General features: G+C 41.9%; 1 protein-coding gene across 2 annotated transcripts in view; it reads right to left on the bottom strand.

Moving 5' to 3' along the window:
• The window catches only part of slc31a1 (solute carrier family 31 member 1), a 73,793-nt gene extending 60,169 nt beyond the window's left edge, over positions 1-13,624 (bottom strand). Inside the window, exon 1 of one of the 2 annotated variants that reach the window (XM_073052183.1) lies at positions 13,516-13,624. The gene's annotated coding sequence lies outside the window, so the exon portion shown is untranslated. Of the gene's footprint in view, positions 1-13,466; positions 13,488-13,515 lie in introns of those variants that run through there. The other variant, XM_073052184.1, reaches the window with a different exon arrangement.
• Between the last annotated feature and the right edge of the window lie 2,098 nt (positions 13,625-15,722).

Genomic DNA, 15,722 nt, shown 5'->3' on the forward strand with positions numbered 1-15,722 from the left:
AGGTCTCACATCACCAGGTTCAGGAACAGTTACTGCCCCTCAACCATCAAGTTCTCAAACAAAAGGGGATAACTACACTCATTCTACTTCAGGTTTTCCCACATGTAAATGTCTGACTTTGAGGACTCTTTATCTTGTTGTTTCATGCTCATTATTTATTATTGCACAGTTTGTTAGTCATTGATCCTGTTTACAGTTACTGTTCTATAGACTTGCTAAGTATGCCTGCAGAAAACAAATCTGTTGTATGTGGTGACATTTATGTACTCTGATAATAAATTTTACTTTGAACTTATTCATTTTGTTTACGTACACAATTGATGACTAGATATTTCTCTAAATTTAACTAATTTCCTAAGCCCATTTCTAATTTTACACTTCCAACTCTTGCTTATGGCAAAAGTTATCTTATGCTTTTAAACTTGAATTACGTGGCTTTCTCTTCCATGATATTGGATCATTAAAAACATGGTGAATCATTAATGTTCAAAGTAAAATTTATTATCGGAGTACATACATGTCACTATGTACAACCGAGTTTCTTTTTTCTTCAGGCACACTTAACAAATCAAAAGAACAGTAACTGTAAACAGGATCAATGAACAAACTGTGCAGATGTAAATATAAATAAATAGCAATAAATAATGAGAGCATGAAATAACAAGATAGAGTCCTTAAAGTGAGATAATTGGCTGTGGGAACACCAGAAATGTAGCTATCCTCTTTTGTCCAAGAGCCTGATGGTTGAGGGGTAGTAACTGTTCTTGAACCTGGTGGTGCGAGTCCCGAGGCACCTGTACCTTCTATCTGATGGCAGCACCGGGAAGAGAGCATGGCCTGGATGGTAAGGATCTTTGATAAAGCATGCTTCTTTTCTTCAGCAATGTTTCATGTAGATGTGCTCAATGGTTGGGAGGCCTTTACCTATGAAGTACTGGGCCAAATCCACTATCTTGTGTAGGATTTTCCAGTCAAAGGCATGGTGTTCCTGTACTAGGCCATAATGCAGCCAGTCAGCACACTTTCCACCACATTTCTATCAAAGTTTGCCAAGGTTTTGGATGACATGCCGAATCTCTGCAGGCTCTTCAGGAAGTAGAGGCCCTGATGTACTTTCTTTGCAATTACATTTATGCGTCCAGGACAGGTCCTCTGAGACAGTGGCACCTAGGAATTTAAAGTTATTGACCCTCTCCACCTCTGATCCTCCAGTGATTACTGACTCTTGAGCCTCTAGTTTCCCTCTCCTAAAGTCTACTATTAGTTCCTTGGTCTTATTGACAATGAGTGAGAAGTTGTTATTATTACACCACTCAGCCAGTTTTTCAATCCCCCTCCTGTATGCTGATTCATCACCACCTTTGATACAGCCCACAACAGTGGTGTCATTAGCAAACGTGTGTGGTGTTGGAGCTGTACTTAGCCACACAGTCACAGCTGTAAAGCGAGTAAAGCAGGGGGCTAAGTACACATCCCTGCATTGTTCCTGTGCTGATGGCTATTGTGGAGGAACACACAAAATACTGGAGGCCAGGCATCATCTATGGAAAAGAGTAGTTGACGTTTTAGGTCAAGACCATTTTTGCCAATCGAAACTGACTGGGGTCTGCAAGTGAGGAAATCACTTGCAGTGAGAGAGTTTAACATCGGTAGCTGAGCGAAGGGCGCTGAGTAGGCTACGGTCAATTATGGAAAACCCTGAACATCCTCTACATAGCACCATCCAGAGACAGAGAAGCAGTTTCAGCGACAGGTTACTATCGATGCAATGCTCCTCAGACAGGATGAAGAGGTCAATACTCCCCAATGCCATTAGGCTTTACAATTCTACCGCCAGGACTTAAGAACTTTTTAAAAGCTATTATTAATGCTTTTTGAGATAGTGATTTAGATGTATATCATATTTTTTACTGAGTTAAGTATTGTATGTAATTAGTTTTGCTACAACAAGTGTATGGGACATTGGAAAAAAAGTTGAATTTCCCCATGGGGATGAATAAAGTATCTATCTATCTATCTATCTATCTATCAGGTATCCAATTGCACAAGGGGTATTGAGGCCCAGGTCTTGGAGTTTACTGATCAGGTCTGAGTGGATGATGGTATTAAATGCTGAGCTGTAATCAATAAAGAACATCCTAATATATGCATCTTTGCTGTCCAGATGTTCCAGGGCTGTGTGAAGAGCCAATGAAATAGCAACAGGACTACAGCAGATGCCTCGGTTGGTAAATTGGAAAAATTCAAGTTGTCAGTCAGACAGGAGCTGATATGTTTCAACACCAGCCTCTCAAAACACTTCATCACTGTGGATGCAAGTACAACTGGGCAATAGTCATTGAAGCAGGTTACCATACTCTTCTTGGACACCAACCGGTAAGACTGAAGCTGCTTGAAGCAGGTGGGTACAACACACTGCCGGAGCGAGAGGTTGAAGATATCCATGAGTACACTAGCCAGTTGGGTAGCACAGGTCTTCAGTACTTGGCCAGGGACTCCGTCTGGACTGGATGCTTTCCTTGAAGGCAGCCTGCACATCGTCCTCAGATACTGAGACCAAAGGATCATTGGGAGACAATTTTAAAACCTGCTGATTTTCCCTACTGCCTCAGGGAACCTAATAAACATCTCTATGAAGTCAGTATTTGCAGGAGTACAAACTTAATTTGTGTTATCTCTGATTACAACTTAAACCTTAATAGGTCAGTACTCGTATACTCATTTCCACGTAATGGCACATGGAAACTAAGTAAATGCATTGAACTATATGATTCAAAAGAGTAGATCTGAAAGTTCTCATCAAAATATTAATGAATACTAACACCATTACTAGAACTAACATTTTATTTTCCAGTTAAGTACAAATTAAATTGTCAATTCTTCCTCTAATTTTCACAAGAGCCACAACACACACTTGCTCATAAAATATTCATACAAGATAGGTGCTTAATACGTGCTTTAAAAAATAACATGTTATTGGCACACTGAAATGCTTTTGTTTGAATTTGAAAGCAGTGCTCAATAGCTAGATTTAATTCCGTGAGCAAGCATTCAGTAAACAAAGAATAAAATATAAAGCAGTAAAGTAAAGGCGTTTTACTTACACTGTATCTTGGGAGACCATATAGTCTATTAACATGAACACCTATCACATTAATTACGCACTGAATGCTGCAATCACAAGATTAGCTAGAGTGTAATTTATCCTACACCAATGATAGAACTTCGTCATCAGGACAATATGTTTGGAAAGTACAGGTGAGCTATTAGCTTCAATTGCTCAATGCAGTTACATCTGCAACAGCCATTCATTGTTATTCCCTTACTTATAGTTACGGAACACAAAAGTCCTCCTTGATACGGTATATACTGCATGCAGAGATCAAACCAACGATTAAACACAACCTAAGAAAATGTCGCAAGCTTGAACCAGACAAATTCCCTGAATATGACTGAATACTCCCCGATGAGTGTTCCATTTGTGAACAAAGGCCAGTTGTATATATTTGCCCCATGATTGATGGGATGAACATTGGCCAGCCTGGTTCACTGGAACATCTGGCAACAACTCAGAAGCTCAGGCAACCCCAAAAATGTACCAGCCAACTAAACCACCGCAAGCGGCATTCAACCAAGTGTGCAGCTCAGTCAAACTACCATTAGTAGGAACACAAAACTAAATGTCCCAGCACACAACTGATGAATCCAGTTTTTCCAGTACAAACTAAATTAGGCTTGACTATGGGTACTATTTACAGACGTTCTCATAAAATATCTCTAGCCTGAAACTCGGAAGAAAGATGGGATGAACACACATGTTCAGGAAATGGAGCAGATGTGGGTGAGGGACACCATCAATGGTGGAGGAAGGATCCCCTTATTCTCACCTACCACCCCATAAGCCTCACATCCAACAGATTGTTCTCTGCAACTTCCACCATTCTGAACGGGACCCTAGCACCAAACACATCTTTACCTCCCCCACACTCACCGCTTTCCACAAGGATTATTCCCTCCACGATTCCCTTGTCCGTTCGTCCCTCCCCACTCATCTCCCTCCTGGAACTTGTCCCTGCAAGTAGAAGAGCTACACCTGTCCATTCACCTCCATTCAGGACCCCAAACAGTCCTTCCAGGTGAGGCAACACTTCACCTGTGAATTTGCTGGGGTAATCTATTGTATCCAATGCTGATGATGTGGCCTGCTCTACATTGGTGAGGCCCGATGTAGATTGGGAGACCGCTCTGTTGAGCACCTCTGCTCCATACGCAAAAAGCAGAATTTCCTGGTGGCCAACCATTTTAATTCCAATCATCATTCCCGTTCTGGTTGTCAGTTCACGGCCTCTTGCCACGAGGCCACTCTCAGGTGAGCAGTAACACCTCCTATTCTGACTAGGAACCCTCCAACTTGATGCCATGAACATTGATTTTTCCAAATTCCAGTAAAGTTTTCCTTCTTCATTTCCCCACTCTGGCTCTTACCTCTTCTCCTCACCTGCCTCTGATGCTCCTCCTCCTTTCCTTTCTCCCATGATCCACTCTCCTCTATCAGAATCCTCCTTCTCCAGTCATTTGCCTTTTCCACATGACCTCCCAGTTTCCACTTCAGCCCCCTGCCCCACCCACCTGGCTTCACCTCTCACCTTCCGGCTTGTCTTCCTTCTCCTCACCCCCCCCCCTTTTATTCTGACAACTTCCCCCTTCCTTCTCAGTCCGAAATGTCAATTGTTTATTCATTTCCATGCATGCTGCCTGACCTACAAAGTGAAGAAAGTAACATTAGTGGACCTTGGCCAAGAAACAAAACATTTGTTCAGAAGTAAGGAGGAAACAAATGTCATGTATAGCCAACAGTATTGAGCGAGTCCTTTGAGGGCTGTAGGGAATGTAACAGAGTTTAGAAACTGGTAACTCAGGATAGAATAGGTCCCTTCCTATGTGTAATGCCAGGAGATAGCAGTGGGATCCTAAATGAATACGTCTTATTAATAATCACCAGGGGTATGAAGGATAGAGGTCAGGGAAGGAGGGGTTCATTAATATCTAAAATATTTCTGTGTCAGGAAGAAGTGATAAAATTTTGGCACATTTAGATAGACAAAATCGCCAGGGCCTGACAGGATCTTTCCCAGAAGCAATGAAAAGCTGGGGAGGGGATCAGTGGGGCCCTAATGGAGATTTTTGCATCTTCCTCAGCCACAGACAAGGTGCAAGAAGACTGGAAGATAGTTACTACAGCTCCCTTATTTAGAAGGTGCTGCAGGGATAAACCAGAGAGGAGTAGTCAAATGAGTGAAAATAATTCTAAGGGACACTTTAAAGAGCAGGGACTGATGAAATTTGATCAAGGCAGGTATGTGGATCTTGACAAAGTCCTATATAGTAGACTGGACCAGGAGGATAAGGCACATGGGATCCAGGGTGTCTTGGCAAACTACAAACGTCGTAGTTCAGAAGCTAACGGTGATTTGAAGCAGGGGGCAGTGGTCCAGGATGTTTTTCTGACTAGAAGTTCGTAACCAGTATTTTACCCCAGGGATTGGTACTGCGACCACTGTTGTTTTAATGTACAGTCGGCCCTCCTTATCCGCGGATTTCACATGCGCTGATTCAACCAACCGTGGATCAGGAAAACCCGAAAGTTCTCTCTCCAGCACTCGTTGTTTGAGCATGTACAGACTATTTTTTCTTGTCATTTTTCCTAAACAATACAGTATAACAACTATTTACATAACATTTGCATTGTATTAGGTATTATAAGCAATCTAGAGATGATTTTAAAGTACAGGCAGTCCCCAGGTTATGAACGAGTTCCGTTCCTGAGTCCGTCTTTAAGTCAGAACAGGTACATCCGGTATTATGTAGCCTCAGTTAGTAAAACGTTTGTCTTAGTATATAGTATATATTTTACCTTTCTATGCATATAAAACACTTAAGAAACATAAGTATTTCAATAACTAAACCACTGCCTTGCTTAGTAATAATTGTAGCTTTCATCGGGGCAGGGCCTTTGAAATGCTCCATTAAAATTGTTCCAATCGTTGACTGACTGTAGTCTAACGCTTTTCCAATGACCGACGGCGTCTCACCTCTTTTCGATCGCTTTATTACTTCCACTTTATTTTCAATCATGATCATGATTATTTTCGTGAACAGAAACACTGCGGATTCAGTGCTCCACTGCCGGGTCCTAATGTCCACCGCACTGAGACAGGTTAAATAAGGTCTGGGGTTCCGCTGGGTCCTAAAGACCACCGCATTGAGACAGGTTAAATAAGGGACTTGTGCATCCACGTTTTTTGGTATCCGCGGGGGGTCCTGGAACCAATCCCCCGCGGATAAGGAGGGCCGACTGTATGTAAAGTATATAGGTGGGTTGATGAATAACTTTGCCAAAAACACAAAAATGGGTTAAGTAGAAGATAATATAGAAGATCATGAAAAGATAGGAGGGACTAGAACAACTAAAAAAATATTAAGCAGATGAAACTAAATCCCAACAGGTGTGTAGTAATAGATTTTGGGACATTAAATACTTAATATAAAATTCCCAAGAGTTCCACAACCTTGTCATTGTGTTTGGAGGCTCTTGTGCCTCAATGACCCGGAGAGCTATGTTGGCTTAGAGTCAAGGCTTTATGCTTTGGCTCTTGGTGGGGTCACCCACACCAATTAGGTCAAAGGGTGGAGCCAAACTTAGAATGGTCCACCAGTCCTCCAGGTTCAGGGATTCAGCTCAGGGCTAACGACCCTGACTGGTCAAACAAAACTGTTACAGAGACAGCAATAAAGTATCCTTCTACATCTGTGTACCCCCGAATCACTATCCGGGACTGACAGTAAACCAAGGGGAAGTGACTGACATGATGAAAGAAGCTGTGAACACCACCGGAGATGGAGGACCTATATTGCTGCCCATAACGCCAGCAGCATAACGGGCAAAAGAAGATGTATATTAAATCGCAGGTTCCTCAAGCCTATTGAAGGTACTCTGGGGTGCAAGCTCAGATCTCCCTGAAAATGGCAATACAGGTGGATAGGATAGTGAAGGCAGCATTTGACATGCCTGCCTTCGTAGGCCAAAAGATTGAGTGTAAGAGTTGGGACGTCACAAAGGTGGAGCTGTGGATGTAGTCCACATTGATTTTAGTAAGGCATTGACAAGATCTAAATGGTGAGGCTCATTCAGAAGACCAAGATGCATGGAATCCACAGCGAAATTACCCTTTGGATTCGTAATTGTCCTGCACATAAAACACTGAGGGTAGTAGCTGATGGGGCTCATTCTGGCTGGACGTCTGTGACTAGTGTTACGTAACCCCGTAACCAGGTAACTTACCAGCAAAGATAGCGGGATCAGCTGAGTCGGATGCTACTATTTTCAAACGTTTTATTCAAAAAAAAGGGCACAAACATATGGTTAATACAAAACATTCAGATCATATACATCATCAAAACTCAATCCAAAACACCGGTGTAACAATAATCAATCAGAAATAAGCTCTATAGTTGTCTAGGGGTAATACTGAGTCCAATTGAAATATAAAGAGTCACTCAGAAGTTTTCAGGCTTTTCCCTTTTGGGAACCGCTGGGGTTTTCACGTTGGAGAGAGAGAGATGGTTTAGAAAGGATAAACACTTGCCCGTTGTCTTTACAGAGCAAATCCTTGGAATCAGGGGAGCAGGCTTCCCCGTTGTTAGTTAAAAGCAGTCTTCCGTTGGTTCTGGCCAGATTCAAAATTTGGAATCTAACGCACGTGGCTTCCTTCAAAATGGCTTCCCGATCCCACGGGAATCGGTATCGTGCTTCCTTGGTGTCTCCTTGGTGCGTCTGAGGGTTGTCCCCCCCTCAGACCCTCCTTTATACTTCTTCACGGGATCGCAGGTGTCAATCAGGTTGCAGGTGATGCGATCTCTCTCTCAACCAGCCCACTTTGCCCGAGGGCTTTTCACGTGGTCTTCATGAGACAATAGTCAATATCGCCTTTATTCTGCTTCTCAGGAGAACGTGGCCTTCCGCACGTCTCTCTCTCTCTTGGGTCAGTTGACCCCCCCCCCCCCTTGACTAGGGCTCTTGCGATTCTCACAAAGGAGGGGGCCGAGGGCACAACACTAGTGGTGTTCCACAGGGATGCATACAGGCCCTTCTGCAGTTTGTGATATACAGTGTATTCCAGTTAATTGGGACACGTCAGTACCAGCACATTTTGGCCCAATCAAATAGTTGCCCCTATTAGCTGAAGTTTCATAGAAATAGTTAAAAATGTATTAAAAAAATGACACGCTACCATTAAACTGAGTAACAAATTATGTATTTAAATGAAAACAGAACAAATTAGAACACTATCAATACTACTATAGTTCTATACAATTGTGTAGTAGTTCCCAATAGATATTGATGGAGGAATTAATCCAGTGTATGCTGCCGTGTTCTTTTTATTGACTGAAATGAACAAAATTAGCTCAAACACCTAGTGTAGATAATGGACTGCCGTCATACAATGGTTTTGACAATTGCATCCTCTGAATCTTCCTTTCATTGTAATATTCAAAATGACTGTCAATACCTTCAAATTCTTTTAGTTCATAACTTGTTGAAATAGTGAAAGCATTTCATTTTCACTCCCAGCCATCTCTAGCATCTCCAAGCCTTAATGCTTGAAACCGCATTGAGCAAAGCAATTCTAAATTGTCTGACTGCTTATTTCTCACCATTTATCGGTGACAAAAATCACTGATTTTTGAACACAAACAACTGCAACTGAATCGTTCACTCCAAGCACTGTGCAGTGTCTAACAGCCGTACAAGTACACATGACTGATGCTAGTTAGAAACTATCTGGCAACAATATCCTGCCCCAATTAAAGGGGCATTGTGTCCCAGATAAATGAAGGGAATCCCAGCTATCTGCTCAATTATTATTTATTCTTTAAGAGTTGGCTCAAATAAGCACTTCTCCAATTAACAGACATATAAAGTACCTGGATGAAAACATAAGATGGTTGGGTTAGTAAGTTTGCAGACAGAATGGTGATTGGTAGTGTCGTGGATGGCAGAGAAGACTGGCATAGAACATATGCCTGCTGGAGTTCAGACTAGTCAAATGCGAAGTGTTACACTTTAGGAAATCAAATGAAGAGACAGTACACTGAATGGCAAGACCCCCCCAAGTGTGTTGATGTGCAAATGCACCTTGGGGTCCAAGTCCATAGCTCCTTGAAAGTGGCTACACGGGTTGATAGGGTGGTTAAGAAGGCTTATGGCATGCTTGCCTTCATCAATTGGAATTGAGCTAGAGTCAGGAAGTTACGTTGTAGCTAGCCTGCAACTGCAGTGTTCCATTCAATTTTGGTTGCACCATTGTAAGAAGGATGTTGAGGCTTTGGAGAGGGTGCAGAAGAGGTTTACCACGATGCCGCCTGGATTAGAGGGCATGTTCTACAAGGAGAGGTTGGACCTACTTGGGCTGTCTTCTCTGGAACAGCAGAGATCTGATGGAGGTTTGTAGGTATATTGGGGCATAGCTAAACAGCCTGCATCTTTTTCCCCCAGGGTTCAAATGTCAATACCAGAGGGCATGCACTTAAGTTGAGACAGGGCAAGTTCAAAGAATGAGTATTTTGGGGAGGGAGACACACACACACACCTCATTCCATTCAAAGAATGAGTTTTTTGGGGAGGGAGACACACACACACCTCATTCCATTCAGCCAGCATCATTACTACCTCACCTTTAAAATTGGAAAGCAGGAATTGATTAAGGATAGGCTTGGTTGTCTAACTCCCAGTTTCCTTGCTCACAATTGAAAAATGCAACTGTGAAGTGGGCATCTAATGTTTCCCATCATGCAAAAAAGTTGTCATAGATGCAGTCCCAGTCTCAGAATACTACCACTTTTCTGCTGTTGCAGATTTAGTTCCAGTTAGAGTATGCTGAACAAGTTGTAGCAAATTCCATTTGTCCGGTACTCTAGTCCTTGGGATACTAACCCAAATCTGATTTCAAAAATCTCGTGCATTTTGCTGCTCAACACTCTAGCGATACCATCTGTATAAAATTTGCACATTCTTCTTGAGATTGCATGGGGTTCTGCTGGGAGCTCCAGTTTCCTCCCACATCTCAAAGAAGTGCTAGTATTTTGGTCACTGTAACCAAACACTTAAAATATGCAGACAAAGTTTTCAAGGGGAAGTTTATGGCGAAGTCATAGAGCACTACAGCACAGAAACAGGCCCTTTGGCCCATCTAGACCATGCTGAACTATTTATTTGCTTAATCTCATCGATCTGCATGCAGACCATAGCCCTCCATATCCCTTTCATTCAAATTTCTCTTGAAGTGTTGAAATCGATCCTGGGTCCACCATTTTACACTCTTGCCACCCTCTGAGTGAAGATGAGCTCCCTCAAGCTCCCCTTAATAACTTCACCTTTCACCCTTAACCTCTAGTTTAACCCAACTATCACTGGGCAATACTGGAGAAACCCAGCAGTCATAGAGGGCAAGTTGCACAACTGTAAGTGGAAGTTTGAAATTACTCATTTAGAAACCTGCCTGGATGCAATAGCCTGCAAGACACAATCAACTGCCAAATGGTGAAAATTTACCTGAACACGTAGAACCATTTTGAATGATGCTTTCTATCATTATTAACATTTTTCATGAAAACACGCAGACTCAAAGTCAAAATAAAATCTATTATCAAAGTATAGTATATGCTACCATATACTACCTTGAGATTCATTTTCCAGCAGGAAAATAAAGAAATACAAAATAAATTATGGAAAACTATACATAAAGTTTTTTTTTCCCTTTTCATATGGGGGAGGGGGATTGATGCCTTTTCTTTCAACAACTTCCGTGGTCCTTCTGTATTTCATATCTATCTGGAGGACAAATATCAGAGTAGTATTATAAAGGCATACTTTGACAATAAAATGAACCTTTGACTTTTTGAAGATTGACAAATAACCAATACGTAAAAGGCAAAGTGTATAAATAAAAAAAGTAAACTATGCTGAGAACACGAGTGGCAGAGTCCTTGAAAGCTGGTCAAAAGGATTCATCACACTTTTTACCAAGTGATGTTAGCACACTACATGAACATGACCTTATTTTTCTTAGCCAGTGTTCACTTCCTGAAAACTAATACCCCGTCGCTCTGTCATGCAACAGCATTCATGTGGAAGAAATAATGAATGGAGTGAGACAGAACTGAGCAATAAATGACAAGCATAAAGAAAATCACCAATAAATGAACATACAAATTAGGAGCAGGATTCAATCACATGATCAAGCTTGATTATAACATCAGTTCCACATTTCTGATTGTCCCGTGACTTTTCAATCCTCTGTGCATTAAGAATCAGCCTTAAAAAATAAACACTAAGGAAGAGTTCCAAAGTTTCACAACAAGGAAAAAATTTGCCTCGTCTTAAAAGGGAAGTTATTTATTTTCTAAATCAGCACACCCCTAGTCCAGATCACACCACAAGAGAAACATCCTCTCTTATGTCCACCAATCTTTTCTACCATTTCAAAATTGTGGCATATCTTCAAGTTCTTTCTTGAGAAGAGATTAAAGATTGGTGACGAATCGGCACGTAGGAGGGAGATTGCAAATCAGGTTGAGTGGTGTCACAAATAAAAACTTCCATTCAACATCAGTAAAACCAAAGAGAAAATACTACAGGAACAAGAAACCAGAGGTACATGAGCCAATCTTCATTATGGGATCAGTAACCTTAAATTCCCTGGGGGGGTTATCATTTCAGAGGATCTGTCCTGGGTCCAATACACAAGTGCCATCACAAAGGAAGCATGGCAGCATGTCTACTGTCTTAGAAGTTGCGCAGATTTGACATGTCATCTAAAAAATTTGACAGGTATCTAAGGATGCCTAGTGGAGAATATCCTGGAATGGAAACACCAATATCCATGAACAGAAACTCACACAAAGAGTGGCGGATACAGCCCAAGCCATCACAGGAAAAGCCCTCCCGCTCACTGAGCACATCCACAAGGAAGCAACAGCCATTATCATCAAGGACCCCCACCATCCAGGGCATGTTCCTTTTTCACTGCTGCCATCGGGGAGGAGGTTTAGGAGCCTTGGGTACCACATCACCAGGTTCAGCAACAGTTATCGCTCTTGAACCAGCGTAGATACTTTCACTCACCTTGACAATGACCTGACTCGACAACCTATGGATTCACTTTCAAGGACTCTACAACTCTTATCTCAGCATTATTTATTTGCACAGTTTGTCTTACACTTTGGTTGTTTGTCAGTCTTTGTGTGTAGTTTTTCATTGATGCTATGGTAGTTCTCTATTCTACTGAGAATGCCTGCAAAAACAAGTTTCACAACATATGCCAGTGATATTAAAACCTGATTCTGGCATATAGCGATATACATGTACAATAATAAATTTACTTCGAACCCACCCAAAAATTGGGCCGTTGTGGCACTATCCAATTCCGGAGACTATGCAGACTCACATTTGAAAGCAATGCTGTGGAAGTGTTACACAGACAAAAGTGTTGCCTTTTGTTTTGAATGCCAAAGACAAAATACTATGCACATTTATAAAAGATCCTACATGATCATCGGCAGAGACAGAATTCCCATGCTCACTGCTCAACATCCTTCAACTAATCGACACTTTGCAAAATTGGTCTTTGGCAGATTGCTGTTGAAAGAACAACACACAAAATGCTGGAAGAGCTCAGCTCAGCAGGTAGTTACTATGGAGGGAAATGAACAGTAGATGTTTTGTGTTGAGACCCTTCATCTGAACAGGTCAGTCCTGACGACGGGTCTCAGACCAAAACATCGCCTGTTCATTTCCCTCCACAGACGCCGCCTGACCTGATGAGTTCCTCCTGCAGTTTAGTTTTTGTTTCCGCTGATTTCAGCAAGACTTAAGAGACAACAGAAGCCACATGCCAACTGACGTTATAGTTCCACCATTATAAGTGAGTAAAGTAACAAAAATGCAAGTATTTTTGTTTTTAAAAGTATCCTAAATTCGTGAGGATCCAGATAGGTTTTGTACAAATACATCATTCCATATGTATTATTCCCGTCCGCGAAGATACACACTGAAAGCAAATGTCTGATTTCTAACTTTTCCTGACCTGTCGAGTACTTTCAGCATTTACTATTTCACATCCAAGAGAAATAAATCTACAGATGGTCCTCAGAAAGACATTGCATAATCACTACCAAGAGACTACAGCTTCCGTCAGCTTGTCAGGAGTGCCGGTGTGATATCACTCACACTGCTGCAACATCCCAGAAGAAAAACTGGCCCCACGGTCCGTTTCGTGTCGAAAGACACGAAAGCACGGCTCGATAAAGCCAGAATTCCAGGTGGGCGATTCACCCTCTAGGCAGCAAGGACCAGAGCCAATGCACCGTAAGCCAAGTTATTCCAAGGTCATCGGCGGGCCACTCACCGAGCATCGCCCTCTCCCTCAGTACAAGCCCTCGGAAACATTCCCTTACCCCCGTCCGCTCCCCTCAAGCAGCGCTCAGAATTCACAAGGTCCGCGTCCTCCTCCGGGAGTACCGAGCACCACATGCGCGACGTGGACCGACGTGGACGTGGACGTCGAACGGCGGAATGACGTCATCGGCGGCGTCGGGGACGGGAGAGCTTGCCCGCCGAATGTTTGCCGCTTCATTGGAGGGAAGTGGCACACCTCCATAGTCACACAATCAAACCCAATTAAATTTAAGACCGCTCTTCTTCAAAAATCTCCTTCCTCCGTTCACCACCTCCAGTTTAAATTCCATGTGTAACATTTTGGAGGACCAAGAACCAACCCAACTGCTGCCCCCTTCCTGGACATCGAGATAAATGGTTTCGAGTGAAAATCTTGTCTTAGATACAGATGGAATAAATACAATGCAGTAAAGTGGTACATGATAAAACGGTAAGAAAATGCAGAACAGAGTACCACAGGTACAGACCAAGCGCAGGCAGACGATAACGTTCAAGGTCATAACGAGATATACTACGTAGTCAAATCAGGCGGGTGTTATCAGGCTGACAGTATCTTCCGAAGTACCTCATGACCAATGGAATAGTTTACAGGCTTACATTGCTCTAATTCTCCAGTCTGTCACAGCCATGAGGTTAGTATCCATCTAATTCTGTACCCGAATTATTAATTCTATTTAACTCTTTGTTGAGTGTGTTAGCCTGAAGTGAAAATGTTACATCCTTTCCCGATGAAATTCACTTCATTAACTAAAAAAAAAATGGACTGCATACCTGAAATCACACGCACAGTGTCACCTAAATTGCTTTCAGGAGCAAAAACCTTTGTTAACATTTCCTTGCCCCAAACCAGCATGCTTCCTCAGTTATGCAGGTGGCACACAATAGCATATCTCAGTCTACCCTGATGATGATAACACCCTATCTTCTCTGATTTCCGGCATGGTTGCAATAAACAAATGGATGAGCAATCATGTCCTAAAACTAAACAAAAATAAAACTAAAATATTTATAGTTGGTCCCAAAGCCAAAAGAGATAACCTTCTTAATAAAGAAGAAGGACTCCTGATGAAGGGTTTTGGCCCGAAACGTCGTCACTACTTCCTCCCATAGATGCTGTCTGGCCTGCTGAGTTCTGCCAGCATTTTGTGTTTTTATTTATTTCCAGCATCTGCAGATTCACTTGTGTTACCTTCTTAATAAACTTGGGAACTTGGTTCCTTCAGTAAAATCAGAAGTAACAAGACTGGGTGGCATCCTTGATTCAGATTTGAATTTTAAAACCCACATAAACAAAGTGACTAGAGCAGCATTTCTACACTTAAGAAATAATATTGCAAAGGCACGTCTGTTTCTGTCACGTAATGATGCTGAAAACTAATTCACGCCTTTATATTGAATAGACTAGATTACTGCAATGTACTTTTAACTGGCCTTCCAAAGCAATCTATTGATAAACCAACTCATTCGGAATACCACTGCTAGACTCTTAACTAAAACCAGAATGAGGGAACATATCTGTCCCGTCCTTGCTGCTCTGTATTGGCTTCCTATATCTTTTAAAATTGATTATAAAGTTCTCTTACTTGTTTTTTAAAGCCCTCAATGGTCTGGGACTGGAGTACATCACGAAATAGCTTTTGTTTTATAATCCTACTCGAGCTCTCAGGTTTTCTTCTACCAGTCTCTTAAATTTTAAAAATCTCTCTCAAAAGAAAATTGGCCAGTCAGGGTTTTTTTTTAAACTAATCTCCTAAAGTGTGGAAGTCAATACCTAAAATTAAAAGGGATACACAGACTCAATTGACACTATTAAATACCAGCTCAAAACCTATTTATTTAACTCTGTTTTTAACTAATATCATTTTGAAAAAGGATCTGGACCTTTCCCGGCATATATGATGAATAAACTCTTCTCAGGTTTCCGGGTATTGATCTTAACAGATGTTTCCGTAACAAATTCTGCCATCTTCCTCAGGGATGACGCCTGGACCTATCCGTCCCTCCTGATTGGTTAGTGCTCATCCAATCAGGTTTCTGCTGTGTACCACCTTGTTTAAAATTAATTTCCAGTTCTCACTTCGAGCGAAACCTTTGTCTTTGTTAAAATTATTTTCTTCTAGTTTTATTTCAATAGTTTCCTTCACCAGGCGGCCCCAAAAGCCATTAGCGCAACACAGTAGTTAGGCGCGAGGTGGTTAAGTCAGAG

The sequence above is a fragment of the Hemitrygon akajei genome, chromosome 7 (assembly GCF_048418815.1).
Source record: "Hemitrygon akajei chromosome 7, sHemAka1.3, whole genome shotgun sequence".
In the NCBI taxonomy this organism is placed as follows: domain Eukaryota; kingdom Metazoa; phylum Chordata; class Chondrichthyes; order Myliobatiformes; family Dasyatidae; genus Hemitrygon; species Hemitrygon akajei.